Genomic DNA, 15,057 nt, shown 5'->3' on the forward strand with positions numbered 1-15,057 from the left:
CAAGTATCTATCAAACAACAATTCAAGATGGCTTCCCTAGGATCCCTAATAATACTACTCTAAAAACAGGACTGGATATATTCTGTGGACTTAAAGGATGCTTATAACCGCATTAAGATACATCCAGCTGATAGGGAAACACCACTACCATATTGTGTACTGTCCTTTGGCCTTGTGTAAGCTCCACACATATTTATGAAATGACTAGTGGTCATCTGCAACAAAGGATTGCCACCTTAGTATCCACAGTGGGGAAAAAACTCTAGTTTCAGCAGGTATCAGCTGGACAAATGTTAAGGATGTTGGACCATATGGCATCCATAGTGCATATGTAGTGTCCATGACTATATCTATTCTATACCAACCCAATGGACTTTATCCACACAGTGGGCTCATGCCACTCAGAAACTTTGAGATATAATACCTGTCACTGCTCCTTTATGGGCTTTTCTGCCTGGTGGATAATACATTCCAAGATGGCACAAGGAATTCACTTTTAAATTCTACAAATCCAAGTGACAATCGCAACAGATGCATCCAAACTGGTTTGGGGAGCTCATACAGATGGGTTTCACACTCAGAGCTTATGGTCCTCTCAGGAACAACTTTACCAGATAAACTTCCTAGAGCTCGGGGTGTTATGGAACACTGTAAAGGCTTTCAGACATCAGTTACTAAACAGAATCACCCTAATTCAAACAAGCAGGTAGTGATATACCATGTGAACAAGCAGGGAAGAACTGGGAATGTGGAATTGGGCCATTTCTCACAGAATACCCCTCAAGGTCACATGTCTGGTAGACAAGTCCATATTCTAGCAGACAAACTGAGCTGAGTCCTGCTTCCCTATAGTGGTCCTTTGCCACTCCTTTCAACAAGAAGATTCCTTAGTTCTTAGATAGGGATGCAAAGCAAACTAACCTCAGATGTCTTCCTCCTTCACTAGGGGCAAGGACTTCAGTAGCACTTCCTCCAGTTCCTATCACAGTAAAACCTCTTCTGAAATACAAGAAACACCAAGGACCCATGATTCTCATAGCCCAATATTGGTCAAGGTAAGTTTGGTTCTCTCTTCTGTTGGAGCTCTGGGAGACTGGATTGTTTTTAGATATTGATCACACAGGATTGTTGCTACATCCCAACATCTTGTCCCTAGTCCTCACAGTTTGGATGTTGAGAGGTTAGTGTGAGCTTCTCTGGACTTGCCTGACATAGTTTCTCAGGTCTTTCTGGTTTCCAGAAGAGATTCTACTAGGAGATCATACAGTTTTAAATGGAAGAGGTTTGTCATCAGATGTGATGGAAAAGCCCTAGATGGTTGGTCATGCCCCACATACAAACTGCTTAAATATCTTCTACATCTCTCAGAATCAGGTCTTAAAACCAACTTTATTAGTGTTCACCTTAATATAGCTGACATTGATCACAAAATAAGAGAAACTGTTGCATCTGATTTTCCTGGCCTGTGAAGCAATAGGGCTCAGGTGATCAAAACATTTATTTTCACATTTATATCCCTTGTCTGGCTGAGTTATTCAGAGGGATACCCCAACCCAGGGTATCGCAAGGATGATCTGAAATATAAAATCACCAGACAACAAAGGTAGGAAACATTATTTTATTTTAAATTTAGCTTTTAAAATATGTCGGTTTTATGAATTTACTTCTGTTGTATTAATAGTTTGCACTGTTCAGGAAGAAATGCATTCCTTTGTATTTATATGGTGTACTGCATGCAGAGTCCGGCATCTTAGGGTTTTGTTTGTGGTCCAGTATTTGAAGAGGGTTTTTCTGTGTTCTGTATATATTGACCAAGGCCAGGTGTTCTGGTGGGACTGGAAGTTGAGCAGTATTGGTTGGTGTCGTGGCCCTGTGTAGGAAGATATTTGTTGACTCTCCTTCAGCCTTTTTGGACCCAGCTTAAAAATTAGTGAAAACTAATGACCTACAGGGTCATATCATGGCTCATACTGTCAGAGATACAGAGGTGTCAGTAGATCACTTGAGGTTGGCCTGCATAGAAAGTATTTTCAGACCTGCAACTTGGACATTCACATCACATTATTGCCTAGAACAGGACTCCCAACATGACTGGGTTGGCCAGACAGACCTCCAGAATTTATTTGGCTTTGCTTTCTAGATCTCCAGGAGGCATGCATGCATATACCGATTCTCCCTACACACAGAAAGTTCCTCTGCTTCCCCTGTGGAACTCTGTTCTATCAATACAAGGTTTTACCATTTGGCTTGGCTTCAGCTCTGCGAGATTTCTCTAAATGGCTGATAGTATTAGTCGCAACACTTCACAAGTGGGCCATGCATGTTTTCTCTACCCGAATTTATTTTATTTTATTTTTGTTACATTTGTACCCCGCGCTTTCCCACTCATGGCAGGCTCAATGCGGCTTACATGGGGCAATGGAGGGTTAAGTGACTTGCTCAGAGTCACAAGGAGCTGCCTGTGCCTGAAGTGGGAATCGAACTCAGTTCCTCAGGACCAAAGTCCACCACCCTAACCACTAGGCCACTCCTCCACTCTGGTTAATCAAGGCAGCCTCCATTCTGACCACCATAAGGCTTCTAGAACTCCTTGGATTTGTGATCAATTACCCCAAATCACATCCGCAACCATTTCAGCCCTTAGCGTTCATAGAGGCTGTCCTTGATACTATTCAGGGCTGAGCCTTCCTTCCTCAATCAAGGGCAAATAACACACCTTACCACTCAGTTGTTCAAGTCCACCCAAGTATCTGCTTGTCAGATGCCCTGCCTACATGGTCATACGGCTTTAACAGTCCATATAACACTATTGGCTTGTCTTCACTTCCGAATTCCTCAGTGGACATTCTCCTCTCAGTGGTACCAAGCCAGCCCATATTCTAATTACTCCACAGCTATGCCACTCTTTCTACAGTGCTGGATGGTGTCCCAGAATCTCACCTGGGGTCTTCTGTTTCAACCTCTTCCACGTTACAAGGTTCTCACCACACATGCTTCCGTGACAGGGTCCTTGGTCCCCGGTGTGTGGAGACTGGCAAGATAAACATCATATCAACCTCCTGGAGTTTCAAGCTGTTTGGAACACTCTCAAAAACTTCCAGGACCATATCCTCAAGTAGTACTTGTTTGCATGGTCAACCAACTAGCAATGTATTACCTGAACAAACAGGGAGGAACAGGTTCTTACCATCTCTGTCAAGAAGCAATCCAGATATGGACTTGTATGCTTCTCAAAACACCTCTGTAAAAGCTGTTTACCTAGCTAGCAAACAGAATGCTGTAGTAGATAAAATGAGCAGAGCCCTTCAACTTCACAAGAGGTCCCTCAGCACCTCTGTATTTCATCAAATATTTCAGCAGTGGGTACCCCACCTCTTCACTTCTCAGAACAACAAACTTCACTGCTTTGTTCCAAAATATATGCTTCCAACCATATAGCCCCAGATGCCTTCTTGCTCCACTGGGGAATGGACCTTCTATACAGTATGCTTTTCCCCCCATTACCTCTCATAGGGCAAACTCTTCTAAAACTGCTTCAAGACCAGGGGGACCATGATTCTAATAGCTTCCTACTGGCCATATTTTATTTATTTGATAACATTTGTATCCCACATTTTCCCACCTATTTGCAGGCTCAATGTGGCTTACATAATACCGGAGAGGCGTTATCATCCAGGGAGCCATTAAAGTTGAATCCTTTTCCAACACAGAATGAGGGACTCCTCTGTCCAGATCCTTACTCTCTAGCCCTGATGGCTTGGTTCCTGATGACATAGATTTACGTTCCTTAAACCTTCCAGGCGCAGACTCTAAAATACTCTTAGCCTCTAGGAAACCTTGTACATGAAAATGTTACCATTTAAAGTAGAAAATATTTTGGTGTGCAGTGATAACACTCGATCCTACTACATGCTCTCTGCTTACTCTTATGGAGTACCTTCTCCACCTTTCAAATTTTAGCCTCAAATCTAACTCAGTCAGAGTACATTTTAGTGCCATCAATGTTTTTCTTTCTAAAGTTGATAATAAGCCAGGTTCAGTTCATCCCTTAATAGATTCAGGAAAGGTTTGCTTCATACCAAACCTCCTATCCAGTGGCATGGGGTGTCAATGTCATCCTAACAGCTTTAATGAAACCTCCATTTGAACCTCTTCATTCCTGTTCTCTAAAGTTCTTCACATTTAAGGTAGTGTTCTTAATAGCTCTTACTTCTGCCAGAAGAGTCAGAGAGCTTCAAGCCCTTGTGGCAGACCAGTCTTACACTAGGTTCTACCATTACAGGGTTGTTCTCTGAACCAACCCCAAATTCCCTACTAGACTGGTATCGGAGTTCCATCTCAATCAGTCCATTGTACTACCTGTCTTCTTCCCTAAACCACACTGTAATCTTGGAGAAGCAGCGCTGCATACCTTAGACTGCAAACATGCTCCTGCATACTATCTAGAATGTACAAAACTTCATAGGAAGTCCTCCCAGCTTTTTGTATCCTTTGACTCTAATAGGTTGGGGATTCCCATCACCAAACACAATCTCAATTTGGCTGGCTGGCTATCTCCTACATGTCTAGAGTAGCCTATTTCTGCTTTCCCTCCATTGAAGACATTTTCAAGGTGGCTACGTGGTCTTCTACCCACATCTTCACTACTCACTATTGTCTGGAGCAGCATTCCAGGTGGGATAGCTGGTTTGGACAACCGGTCCTGCAGAGTCATTTTATTAAGTCAGCTTTGCCTCTGGGCCTTTTTTCCACCAGGCTCACTATCTACTTGGTTACAAAATGTATTTTTATTGTGAGCCTGGTAGTTAGTGAGACCCACATGTGAGAGCATTATGCCTGCTTGTTCTCAGAGAAAGCTAAGATACTTGCTTACCTGTAGCAGGTGTCCTCTGAAGGCAGCATCCCTCCCACCTCCTCTTGGAGTTGTCTTCTTGGATTTAGTACTGTACTGTTGGTAGAGCAGGATGGCACCCGTGCATTTGCAATGGGGACACTGTCTCAAAGATTTAAAGTGACAATGCACTTAATAGTATCTGCACCGGGCTCCTTAGATGATGTCACCCATATGTGAGAAAATATGCCTGCTGTCCTCGGAGAACACCTGCTACAGATAAGTATCTTAGCTTTCTGTATGGCACCTGTGAATGATGTGCAAACCCTGTGTGTGGGACTGCTGCATGTGAGAAGGGAAATGCATGGGCAGAACTTTGGACTTATGTCTGAGTTCTAGGAAAGCTGTTCCTTTCCAGCTACGTACAATTAAATCACCCACTTGTGTGCCTGCTCAACAGAACATGTGTTTTGTAGTTAGGACTTTCATTCTGTCTAGTACTCTATACCAGAAACAGTACAAGGGATGGCAGTATAAAAAGGAATATATCAATATGCCAACTTAAATTTTTCATTTTAAGCTTAGGTTTGTTTCAAAGTATTTTATATCTACATTCCTGGGCTCAGTCCAAATATGATCTATAAATTGAGTTTCTAACGAGTAGGAGTCAGCAATAAATTTATATACAGTGCAGAAATAGCTTTTCATATCATATCATTTATATATATAGATTTATATATATATATATATATATATATATTTGTTTGTTGCATTTGTATCCCACATTTTCTCACCTATTTGCAGGCTCAATATATATACATATACACAGTGCAATCCGCTTAAGTGCAAGGGTCTGGGACCAAAAAAATGCATGCAGTTAACCAGAGCGTGCACTTAACCATTGTGACCCAAAGAAACTTGACATCTGATAAGGTTGAACTACAGTTGTTTATAATTTGTTACAGGAAAGCAGTAATTCTACATATGTACAAGTCAGGTTTAAATCTGTCACTCTCTTCCATCCCAGTTTCTATGTTCAACCAACTGCCCCATGCCTCTATGTGACCTTGCTTCCCATTTCTACCTCCCCCATAACTCTGTAGACCTTGGATAACATTTTGCACCAAATTTGAACAGAACTGTCTCTAGCTGGGTAGGTATTCTGTCAGTTGTTTCCAGGTGTCTGTTCCCAGTAAGAAATGCTGCAACTAAAAGTAGGGGTAAACGAGGATTTTCATAGCAAGATCTTGCAATTGGCTAAGTATCAAAAGATGCTCCTGATATAAAAGATCTTTGCACTGCTGTATCTCAATGGCATTCAGCACTTCACAAAACTTGTCAGTCCTGGATGATAGTCTCTGAGCTTTACTCGCTAGAAAGGTTTTATCCTCTAACTGATTTTCCACCTTTTTAATCTAGCAGCACACTGACAAGGTCCAAAAATTGTCAAACAGCATCAGTGTTTTTTAAGGATATATATTTTATCATTTAACAAATGAGTATTAAAAATTGTGTTTAAAGTTCAATAGTGACATTTTTAATAATTGTGTTATATTTATAGTTGAATATTTTTATTGAAGACACAAGATGGCGAAAGGGCAACAATACACTTCAAAGATAATGACATTAACCACAAATAACATACATTCAAAAACAATTTTAAAGTGAATACCCCCACCACAGAGCTGGTGGTGAGCACATCTCTTCACTGCATCCAATCTATAGGTCTGTAGACGGTAGACCTAAATTCCTTTATTTATTTATTTCTCTTTATTGTTGTCAGTAACAGCCATATATGAACATATACATTCCACAATAAGGAGGTAACCCCCCACCGTTGGCATAATAAACAACTAAACAACATTAATCCAAGCTATCAGGTACCTCCCTGCCCGCACACCACAGAAGCCACTGACCATTTTATTCTTATACCTATACTACCCTTCAGGCATCCCCCATGCACTCTCCTCTCATACTAACCCTCTTCCCATCGAACTCTATGAACCCCCCTCCTCCCATCTTCCCCCCTCCCCTCACTATAGAAGTACCTTATACATCTTGCGACACAGGCATATTCAGGAACTTAATCCATAACCCTGCATATTGTACACATTCTACTTTGTATGATTTCTGATACAGCATCCTATATAATAAAACTCACCCTCAACATTCTGAAGACACTGACGTCAGTGAAGCCAAGCCACTGACGTCACTTCCTTCAACACAGGTTCGAAGGGTTCATGGTGGTGAAGCCACCGAAATCGCCAAGTCGCCGGGCCCCGCCCTCGCATCAAACGTGATGACATCGAGGGTGGAGCAATGGCGTCTGAACAACCAAGGGGTCGGTAGGTACGTAGGGAGGAAGGGAGAAGGGGGGGGGTGTTGGGGAGGAAAATCTTGCTAGCGCCCGTTTCATTTAGTCCAGAAATGGGCCTCTTTTACTAGTACTTTCATAATTAGCTAGCTCCACCATTTTCGCCTTCCACCCAGCGAACGGTACTTCTTCCTAGCTGATCCAGTGATGTAGTATTGCTTTCTTCACTGCCACAGTTGACATATATACCTGTAGAAATCTCCGTTGAGCCAAGGAGAACCCCTGATTGATTAAATCTGACTGGTCACCCAGCAACAACGCCAGATAAGACCATTCCACCGTGGACTGCAATGCCCCATTGATAACCTGAAAGGCTCTATTCCAAATTGACAGTTTTGGGCACTCCAGAAATGCATGTAGAAAGGTGTCTACCCCCTGACCGCATTTGTAGTATAGGTTGGTGTCCCATAATTTCATTTTCATTCCTTTCTCTCTTGTAATATATCCCCGATGTAGAATTTTAAATTGGATCTCTTGTATGTCTGTGGTTTTAACCATCTCATACAACGTCTGGAATAGTTTTTGAAAAGTGGGCCGTGTGTAATGTGTGCCTAGTTCCTCATTCCATTGGAGAACAAGTCTCTCTAATAGTCTCCCACCAAGTACACATTTTATAGAACTACCCTTGTAATGACATCACAGCGAAATGGGACACAATCTGAATGTCATACAGTTTTCACTATGCAATAATCTGGTTAACATTTGTGATGAGAGCTAGCAAACTGCCATGGGAACACACACATCAAACCCAAGGACTCACTATAACTTGAGCCTGTTAACAATGTATGGCCAAGTTAAAGCATCTTTAAAAAAATGTAGTATGAAGGATCCATTAACTCCCTCATGGTATCTGGGTACACAAACGGGGGAATATAGCCTGTCTGTTTTTTTCCCTCATCTTCTTTCCTATAGTGGTCAGTGGCAGCGGGTGGTGATTCATACAGCCTGCTTGCGCCAACACAAACCCTCTCTCTGATGCTTCCCACCTATGCAGAAGCAGGAAGTTTGTCGGAGATAAGACTTGGGTTCGATGCTAAACAGGCTGTCTGAATCACTGCCTGCTGCTGCCGACTGCTACAGAAAAAAATTTATAATGCCGGGTTGCTGGCTGGGGATGGGACAGGAGTGACAGAAAACTCCCGTGGCACATCTGGGGAGCAGCCGTGGCACACTGGTTGAAAAATGCTGCTCTAACTATTGTGTGGACTGTTCCCACTCATGAACCAATGGGGTAAAAAAATGGTGTCTTTACATCAATCCCTGGCTCTGTCTCTGACCCCTGATCCCTTATTTCCTTTCTCACATTCAAAAATTGACAAAAGCGCTAGTACTGCTATAATGTGCCCAACACTGCTTGATAGAGGTGTAGGTTTGAGAAACCCAGCCCTCCCCTTTCCTTAGCTAGTATCAATCTCTGCAAGCTTACTTTGATTTTTCCTATTCCACAGAGAATGTTGAACCAACTTCTCCCATTGTCTGTGCTATCCTTTGGAAATTTTAATGGGTAATTGGGCTTAATGCTTCTGTAAATCTCCCATAGTTGAGCTGGTATAAAATATCTAAATTGTTAGAAATATAAATTCCCAGACACCTAATCCCCTTGGTTTCTAACTTAAAAGGGAAGTTACTAATTTCCCCTGGGGACATGTTGAAACTTAGAGCTTCTGTCTTATGTTGATCTTAAACCCTGAAATTGTTCCCAAGTCTCCAACACTAAGGCCTGGAGGTCAGTCATAATCATCAGTATAACTTATATTCTTTCTCTTGCACCACTATGAGGCCAATGTCGGTGGTCATCCTCATCCAAGCTGCCAAAGCAAAGTGTGGGGGGGGGAGGGGGGGAGGGGGCATGGGGCAGCCCTGTCTTGTGCCATGACTCAGCAGAAATTATTCTGACTGTACCGCATTTACAACTATAGAACTCTGAGGGTCCTGATATAACACCCACACTTAAGTTGCAAAGTTTTCTCCCAGCTGTTTGTTGCAGGACTTCAAATGGGAAGCAGGGACTGTCCTTCCCACGTTTAAACTTGTACAGCGCTGCGTAACCCTGGCAGCTCTATAGAAATGCTAAGTAGTAGTAGTAGAAGGACCACTTGACCCTGTCGAAGGCCTTCTCAGCATCTAACTCCATACATACTGCTTTCTCCCGCGGCGCCTCTGCTGGAGAACATTGACCAGGTCGAGTGCCACCCCTTTCACAAATTCTGTTTGGTCAAGATGAATCAACTTCAGCAGTATGCCTTCCTATTCATTAAAGAAAATCTTAGCAAAGGTCTTCATATTGCTATTTAATATGGGCTATAATAACTTTGCACATTTTGTATTGTCCGTATCTGTTTTTGGTAATACCACAATACCTTGTACATGGAAGGGAGGTAAGCATTCACCATTTAGAATGTCATTAAACAATCTTGTGAGCAACTCAGACTTGTGAGCAGAGAATCTTGTGGATTTCACTCAGAAAGCCATCCTTGTCCGGTGCTTTCCCCTTTGATAATGCCTGGGTTTATTCAGAGCATCTCGCTCCAGTTCTAACATACTAGGAAGCCCTGACTCAGCTACTTAGCTCTTTATCAGCTCCTCTGAGCAACAATGCTGAGAGGTATATAATTGTTCATTAAATTTCTGAAATTCTGTCGTAATCTCCTTCTGACCTGGAGTGGAGAAGTAGCCTAGTGGTTAGTGCGGTGGACTTTGATCCTGAGGAACTGAGTTCAATTCCCACTGCAGCTCCTTGTGACTCTGGGCAAGTCACTTAATCCTCCATTGCCCCTGGTACAAAATAAGTACCTGAATATATGTAAACCACTTTGAATGTAGTTGCAAAAACCTCAGAAAGGCAGTATATCAAGTCCCATTTCCCTTTCCCTTTAATTTGCCCAACCCTCCTTTCTATTCTGTCAATCCATTTAGCATTCTGCTGTTTTCTGCTTTGCAGAACAGCTTCCCACTCTATTTTCATATTCCAAATAATCCCTTGTAGTTTTTCTGAAGTAGATATTCCATTTTATACATATCACTTAAGTTTAACCACTCTGCTAACACTTCCTGCTATATCTCAGGTTTGAACAACAGGTATAAGTTGGCCTGCGACCCTGCTTTTTTGGCCATCCTCCCAACTATGGATATGACCCCAGAAACTATAGTGTGATCAAATATTGACTAGATGTATGGTTAGCTTGTAGCAGGAGCCCCGACTTTTCTGTAAACAGATAACCAGATCTGGAATAGGAGTCATTTAGAATAAAAAGTGTATTCACATCCCCACAGACTAAACACCCACCATACATCCTCTCTATTTTCTCTCCTTCTTTTTGTAAGGTCATCCCTGCCCATAGCACAATTCATGCCCCCTCCCACAATCAACTTTTCCACTAGCTTAGAGTGAATGGTGCAAAGTGCTGTCTTGTAAGAATTACCCTTAGGGCCATTTGGTACATACAGGATTAACAAGGGTAACTTCACACTTATCGATTCTCCCTAACATCCATGTGCATCTCCCCTGATTATCTCCTCCCCTATCATGGATGAGAGATACTTCCTGACCAATAAAACTACTCTTTTTTTTTTTAGAGCCCTAGCAGGAATTTTGCACCTCATCCATCCCCCCCCCCCCCTCCACATACACAACACACATTGTAAATTCCTATTATCCTTCAACTGTTTAAAACCCTTTTTCTTTTAATTGGGTGACAGAGACCTCATATGTTCCATGTAGCAATATTATATTTAGTTCTCACCATCTAAAATCCGTCTGTGCTGTAATGCCGACTTCTTTTTTATTTTATTTTTTTTATTTTCAAATTTGTTTATTAAGTTTCCAAACTGAAGTAACATTGAACATGTTAAGTACATAATCTCAGCTTAATATCTTCTCTAACATACATTGAAATATAGGTCTAGCTCTACCGCTAGTCCTATAACACTTCTACTATGACTTCTTGAATGACCTATATCTATATCTCCAAGCTTAACAAGTTGTCTTCTACTACTAACAAATTTAACTTCTACGTTCACTGTAGCTCTTTTCCTTCCCCTCCCTCCCCCTTCCCGCCCTAGAGTGATGTCCACTATTCTCATATGACCAAGTGACCATTTCTCACATGTTTAAGATACATCCTCTACCCCCTGAAGGTATTGTCCACCAAAATGGGGTCCATATTCGAAATAAATCTTTATCCGTAAATCGTAATGCCAACTTCTTAAGTTCCCCAATGCCCCTTCCTGGATCAATTTTTCCCAGAGGTTGCCCCATCCTTATTCTCCCCCTTTGCTCTCCATCTATCCTCCTCCACATTTTCCCTCTCCCCAAATTATTCTTCTCTATGGAGCTAGCCTCCCTCCACCACTCCTCTTTCTGACATCCCTCTGATACCGCCTTTATCAATATCACTCTTCCCCAATATGATCACCTCAAACTACTCATTCTCTCTTATATGTCCAGACTACATATCCTTCCACATTGGTTGTGGCAGATTTATGTTTCTGCCTTGCCAGTCTCTGCCACAGCAATATAATTTGATGGGGTGGACTCTTTGCACTCTTCAGCTGCTGTCTTGGTACTAAACATATCTTCTGAGATACTGCCTCCATCAGTGCTAGAATCCAAATTCAGCAGGTCTCCACCCTCCAAGGCTGAGAGCTATATAACTTCTGGTTGTTGCAGAATCTGTTGCTCCCTTTTGTCTCCACTCCATTTTACTAGTGGCTGTGACTAATGTTTTTTCCATGCTAAATTCTGTCTTTTGGCTAACGGACCACTGCTTGGTCCCTTTCCTCTTTGTGGCCAGATTGGCTCATCCCCCTGCTTCCGATTATAGTCCAAAGACTTTATAATGGCCTCGATCTCTTTTTCATCTGTAAATGCTATCATGCTAGCGGGGAAGAAGCGCTCCAAGCCTGTCCTCGCCGGAGTGGATGTCCCAGAAGGTAGGGGAACTCCCCAGATCGTCCCTTTACGTTTTGTATGCGGCATTCTAACAGGAATATCTATTTAGTCAGCAGGGAAGGCAGGAGACCGCTTCAAACACAACCGCTCACGGCGCCATCTTGACACACCCCTCCCTTTTTTTTTTTTTTAAATGGACCAAAAATCAAAACATCCAAATCACAAAACATTGTTCGGAACCGTATTTTTCGAAAACAAAGGAGACGATTTTCTCTTTTGAAAATGACCTTCTCTCCTATTTGGATTTTGGACATTTTGTAAAAAACGTCCAAAGTCGGACTTAGACGTCCTATCGAAAATGCCCCTCTATGTCTCCTGGCACATGGATGTGTCAGTGTGCCCTTGGTCATAAATCTTCTTGGTATAAGCCAAGGAGGTTTGATTGAGAACAGGAGATGGAATGACATCAAAAAGTTGAAGCCACTTAGGTTAGTCTGTTTCCAAATCCCTGCGCAGACATCGTTCTGCATACACTCAAAACAAAGCAAACAAACGTAGCAGCTGCTGCATCCACATTGTCGTACTTTAGTAGCATTTTTATTTAATCTCACTTATATTTTCAAACATGCCAGCTTGTGCAGCATACAGATGTACACAAAGGAAGTATAATAATGAAATAACTTTTCAGTGGTAGAGTAGTAATTTGTTATAAATCATAATCAGTGTGTCATTTGGAGTGGCTGGTTATAGGGACACCTAGCATATGTCATATTTGTGCAGAGATTTTTTTCTCCTGATAAATGGCCACTAAAACAGACATCACGTTATGAGAATTGTGCTCATCATTGAGTTTCTATGTATTTATTTATTTACTTATTTATGGCAGTTATATTCCACTACTACTACTACTACTACTATTTAGCATTTCTATAGCACTACAAGGCATACGCAGCGCTGCACAAACATAGAAGAAAGACAGTCCCTGCTCAAAGAGCTTACAATCTAATAGACAAAAAATAAATAAAGTAAGCAAATCAAATCAATTAATGTGAATGGGAAGGAAGCGAGGAGGGTAGGTGGAGGCGAGTGGTTACAAGTCAAAAGCAATGTTAAAGAGGTGGGCTTTCAGTCTAGATTTAAAGGTGGCCAAGGATGGGGCGAGACGTAGGGGCTCAGGAAGTTTATTCCAGGCGTAGGGTGCAGCGAGACAGAAGGCGCGAAGTCTGGAGTTGGCAGTAGTGGAGAAGGGAACAGATAAGAAGGATTTATCCATGGAGCGGAGTGCACGGGAAGGGGTGTAGGGAAGGACGAGTGTGGAGAGATACTGGGGAGCAGCAGAGTGAATACATTTATAGGTTAGTAGAAGAAGTTTGAACAGGATGCGAAAACGGATAGGGAGCCAGTGAAGGGTCTTGAGGAGAGGGGTAGTATGAGTAAAGCGACCCTGGCGGAAGATGAGACGGGCAGCAGAGTTTTGAACCGACTGGAGAGGGGAGAGGTGACTAAGTGGGAGGCCAGCAAGGTAAAATTATGTATCATACCTGATAATTTTCTTTCCATTAACCATAGCTGATCAATCCATAGACTGGTGGGTTGTGTCCATCTACCAGCAGGTGGAGATAGAGAGCAATCCTTTTGCCTCCCTATATGTGGTCATGTGCTGCCGGAAACTCCTCAGTATGTCGATATCAAAGCTCCATCCGCAGGACTCAGCACTTAGAGAATTACACCCACAAAGGGACACTCTGCCCAGCTCACCACCGCCGAAACGGGGGAGGGGAAATAACCCAGCTCATCCCCACACAAGTGGGGGAGGGGAATCCGTCCAGCTCATCCCCGCGGAGCGGGGGAGGGACACCACACCCGCCGATGCGGGGGGATCTGGCTTATCCTGCAACCGCAACCGCGGGAGGAGCTGACTGACCCTAACACCGCCGAAGCGGGAGGGGTACAAAGCTGCCCTACAGCCGCACGAAGCGGGAGGGAGTGCCGGCAGAATTTAAATCTCAATCCAGCCCCGTAAAACGGAGGGGAGAGGAATGCAGCAGCTCACTGTAACACAAACTCGTCTCAACTCTTGAAGAATCCAATTGAAATAATAACTTGAACACGAAGTCTTCCTGAACAGGAACTGAAGACTAAACTTGAATCTGAAATGCAACCAGAATATAAACAGTACAGATATCTGGGAGGGACTATGGATTGATCAGCTATGATTAATGGAAAGAAAATTATCAGGTATGATACATAATTTTACCTTCCATATCATCAAGCTGATCAATCCATAGACTGGTGGGATGTACCGAAGCAGTACTCACCCAGGGCGGGACATAGAAATCCCTGACCGCAACACTGAAGCTCCAAACCGGGCCTCCGCCCGAGCAGCCACAGTCAAGCGGTAATGCTTGGAGAATGTATGGGCCGAAGCCCAAGTTGCCGCCTTGCATATCTCTTCCAAGGAGACGGAACCGGCCTCTGCCATCGAGGCCGCCTGAGCTCTTGTGGAGTGAGCCTTCAGCTGGATAGGCAGCACCTTCCCCGCGGCCACATAAGCCGCTGCAATGGCTTCCTTGACCCATCTTGCCACTGTAGGCTTAGCAGCCTGCAGACCCTTACGAGGACCTGCAAACAGGACAAACAGATGATCCGATTTCCGGAAATCATTGGTCACTTCCAAGTATCTGATGATGACTCGTCTCACATCCAGACATTTGAGAGCAGAGTATTCCTCTGGGTAGTCCTCCCTACGAAAGGAAGGGAGACAGAGCTGCTGATTCACATGGAAGCGAGAAACAATCTTGGGCAGGAAGGAAGGCACTGTGCGAATAGTCACTCCTGCCTCAGTGAACTGCAGAAAAGGCTCTCGACATGAGAGCGCCTGGAGCTCGGAAACTCTTCTGGCTGAAGTGATAGCCACCAAAAAGACTGCTTTCAACGTCAGGTCTTTCAGAGATGCCCTCG

Source organism: Microcaecilia unicolor, chromosome 7 (assembly GCF_901765095.1).
Source record: "Microcaecilia unicolor chromosome 7, aMicUni1.1, whole genome shotgun sequence".
NCBI lineage: Eukaryota > Metazoa > Chordata > Amphibia > Gymnophiona > Siphonopidae > Microcaecilia > Microcaecilia unicolor.